The sequence below is a fragment of the Cynara cardunculus genome (assembly GCF_001531365.2).
Source record: "Cynara cardunculus var. scolymus isolate 2C chromosome LG 15, CcrdV1, whole genome shotgun sequence".
Taxonomy (NCBI): Eukaryota; Viridiplantae; Streptophyta; class Magnoliopsida; order Asterales; family Asteraceae; genus Cynara; species Cynara cardunculus.
Window position 1 is genome coordinate 2,289,415 of NC_037542.1, and position 4,195 is coordinate 2,293,609.

At 40.2% G+C, this 4,195-nt stretch overlaps 1 non-coding gene across 1 annotated transcript; it reads left to right on the forward strand.

Moving 5' to 3' along the window:
- Positions 1-2,815: 2,815 nt before the first annotated feature.
- LOC112528851 lies at positions 2,816-2,922 on the forward strand. Its single transcript, XR_003070869.1, has one exon. It is a non-coding gene; the product is annotated as a small nucleolar RNA R71 (small nucleolar RNA).
- The last annotated feature ends 1,273 nt before the right edge of the window (positions 2,923-4,195 follow it).

Consider the following 4,195-nt stretch of genomic DNA (forward strand, 5'->3'; position numbering starts at 1 on the left):
AAAAAAATCATCCATAAATATTTCAATGGATTTTTCAAGCATATCAGAAAAGATGGACATCATACACCTTTGAAAGGTGGCTGGAGCATTACAAACTCCAAATGGCATTCTTCTGAAAGCAAAGGTGCCATAGGGACAAGTAAAGGTGGTTTTCTCTTGGTCTTCCGGAGAAATGGCTATTTGATTGTACCCTAAATAACCATCCAAGAAACAATAGAACTCCTTTCCGGCTAGCCTATCCAACATTTGGTCAATGAAAGGTAGTGGAAAATGGTCTTTTTGGGTAGCCTTGTTTAGTCTCCTATAGTCCATGCATATTCTCCAACCGGAGACAACTCTAGTACGGATAAGTTCATTTTTGTCATTTGTGATGACTGTGAACCCTCCCTTTTTTGGAACACATTGGACTGGACTAACCCAAGAACTACTGGCAATCGAAAAAATAATTTCGGCATCTAACCATTTTAAAATCTCTTTTTTGACTACCTCTTTCATGACAGGGTTTAGCCTTCGTTGGGGTTCTATGGAAGTGAAAATTTTCTCATCTAGGATGATCTTGTGTTGACAAATAGAGGGACTAATCCCTTTAAGGTCAGCACTGGTCCATCCTAAGGCTTTCTTATGCAATTTCAACATATCCACAAGTTTCTTTTCTTGATGCAATTCTAGGGTAGATGAGATAATGACAGACAATTTGCCTTCTTCTCCTAGAAAAGCATATTTTAGATGGGATGGGAGTTGTTTCAACTCCAAATCAGGTGGTGATTCTATGGACGGGGTGAAGTCTTTTTGCTCATTATTTTCTAGCAGCTCAAATGCTGCAGCATCCACTGGGACAACATCAGTTCCTAATTCCTCTATTTCCTTAATATTTTCCTCTTCTATTTCCTCATCATATTCTCCTTCCAACTTAAGGTTCTTTTGAATTCCCTCTTCCAAACACATCTCCTCTATCTCAAATATTCTTGAACACTCTTCCAAGTAATCAGGGTACTTTAGAGAGTTGAAGACATTAAATGTAACTTTCTGATCTTGGAGTCTCATAGTCAATTCTCCTTTTTGGACGTCTATCAAAGTTCTTCCGGTGGCTAGAAATGGTCTTCCTAAAATAATAGGAATGTCCTTATCTGCCTCAAAATCTAGAATGATAAAGTCCGSCGGAAATATGAACTTGTCAACTTGTACCAAAACATCTTCAATTTTCCCCTTAGGATATGCTATGGACTTGTTGGCCAATTGGAGTATGACTGTGGTCGGTCTAGCTTCTCCTATGCCTAAGGTGTTGAAAACAGACAAGGGCATAAGGTTGATACTAGCTCCTAAGTCACATAGGGCTTTCCCTATCTCCTTCCCTCCTATTGAACAATGAATGGTAAAACTCCCTGGATCTTTTAGCTTAGGGGGTATGCTATTGGTCAAAAGTGCACTACATCCTTCGGTTAGGGCTACAGTCTCATATTCAGTCAACTTCTTCTTCTTRCTTAGGATGTCCTTCAGAAACTTGGCATAACTAGGCATTTGCTCAATTGCCTCAACAAGCGGGATGTTGATGTGCAATTCTTTAAACACATCCAAGAATTTCTTAAAGTGCAGTTCCTTTTTTTGATTCCTCAACCTTTGGGGGTAGGGAACATAAGGAGGGACTGGCTTTATCACATTCTTACTTGGATGAGTTGAGCAAGACGGGTCTTGAGTGCCTTGGGTCTTTGTGGTGCCCTTTGGAGGTTCAGATGAAATGTTAGCATCAAGCTTAGGGATCTCTAAAACCTCAGTTTCTTTTGACTTTTTTAAAGCATACTCAGGAAAGATTAATGGAAAGTCTGATCTAGGGGGGACAGAAGTGGTGGTCTCTAATGCCTGTTTCTCTAAGGGTAGGACCGGTCTTTCTTTGGCAGGAACCAATGCTGTAGCATCAACTTCTGTCAAAATAGGTGCACTATCTTTAGGCACTTTTTTTTTCAACTCCTTCCCACTCCTAAGGGTCACTACTTTCACATGTTCCTTACCTAGGTCTCTAGGGACCTCTGTATTACTAGGCAAGGTACCAAGGGCTCGATTGTTCTGGTTAAGCGCAAGTTGACTGACTTGAGTCTCTAAATTCCTGATGGCCGCACTTTGTTGATTTATTAAAGCTTGGTTTTGTTCTTGTGCATGTGCCAAGAGTCCTTTAATCATTGTTTCCAAATAAGATGATTCTGACTGTGGAGGAGGTTTATTATGAAAAGGTGGTTGTGAATTCTGAAAAATTTGTTGGTGATTCTGAGAGTTAGAACTATTTCCATGATGTTGTGGTTGAAAATTAGAAGTTACTTGTTGTTTATGGACTGGTAGGTTTAAAATGGGACTGTTCCAAGAAAAGTTCGGATGCTGTCTCCAGCTGGCATTATAGGTATTGGAATAGGGATTAACTCGGTTATGAACATAGTTTACTGATTCAGCATTGTGAGGACAATGTTCATACGAGTGTTCCCCGCCACATCACACGCATTGCACAGATAGGACTGTTTGGACTGGTGTATTAGCAGCTTGATGTCCTCCCTGACCAGAAGTTAAATTTTTCAACATGTTGGTCATAGAGGTAAGTTGGGCTGTTAATGCAGTATATGCATCTACATCATGTATCCCCGCAGTCTTTTTCTGTGACTGAGCGCGTGGGTCGTCCCAATGTCCATAGTTTGCCAAAATCTTTTCTAGGATTTCATATCCTTCATTATAGGTCATAGCTGTAAAGGCTCCGCCCGCAGTCGCATCGAGCATTTGTTTTGCCATGGGATTTAACCCATTGTAAAACGTCTCAAGTTGAATACAGTATGGAATGCCATAGTGTGGGCATTTCCTCAACAGCTCTTTGAACCTTTCCCACGCGTCAGGAACAGCCTCATCGTCCATTTGTTTGAAAAGACAAATCTCATTTCTGGACTTAGCGTTCCTTGTCGGTGGGAAATATTTTTGCAAAAAAATTTCGCCATGTTACTCCATGATGGCACAGAACCCGGAGTTAATGAGTTAAACCATGCTTTTGCCTGATCCCTCAAGGAAAATGGAAACAAAGTGAGTCTTAGAGCATCATTTGACACTCCCGGGATCAAGAAAGCATCAGTGATTTCCATAAAAGATTTTAAATGCGAATGTGAGTCCTCCGAAGGTAATCCGGCAAATTGGCCATTTGTTTGCAACATGTGAAACATTATCGGTTTGAGTTCAAAATGGAGAGCGGTCATATGTAACCTAACTATCCCGGAATTTAATTGCTCAAAATCCGGAATAGCATAATCCATGATCCTCTCATTTTTGGAATTTGCCAAATTAATAATGTTCGGAGTTTGTGCTCTTTGGTGCTCATTAGGTTCCGATTATGTGTCCAAAATATTACCATTATGGGGATGTCCTTGTTGAAAGTTCGGGAATTGTGAAATTTGTTCAAAACCCGGCGGTTGGTTTTCCAAATGTGGTATTTCCAAAATAATTGGGGGAGGTAACGCCATATTTGGAGGGAGTAGAGCAAAAAATGCTCCCTCCTCCGATGGTGAAACGTTCTCTCAATATCGGGATCAAATTCGAAAAATTCCCCGTGTTGTGACCATGGCATACACCACTTTTAAAAACGGTTCCGATGGTACTAGAAAAATCAAATTTTTTAATTTACTCAAAATAAAACTTTAGCGAAGCAGTCCCCGGCAACGGCGCCAAAAACTTGGTCGGGTGATATCTCACACCTTTAGACTAATGAAATTAGGCCACAAAGCAAGTATACAATATGGCTCAACGTCGTCTTTCCAAGTAATAAAGTGGTACAAGTACCGGATTATCGTCCACAGGGATTGTAGCCAAAGTTAGATTAGAGTCCAATGAAATAGATGATTTCTGATGGCGATTTTGAAGACTTCTCTTTGATTGTAAGGTGATCCAAAACAGAATATTGATTATATAAAAGAAGCAAGGGTGTAAGACTTAAGGTGAGACCCAAACGCAAGTTCCAGCAGCCAATGCTATATGAATGCTACAACAAGTTGTGTTTCGAAACTAAGTTTCACCATCTATTTTGAAGGCATTCCTCTCGTACTTCACCATTTCACTATCTTATAGCTTTCCACCCATATCTCTATGTAGTGTCCGGACCGGGGATAGTCACACAATGGTGTTTTCAAAATATATGGATAAACAAATCTCTTTGTTAAAAAATCACTCACTCGAG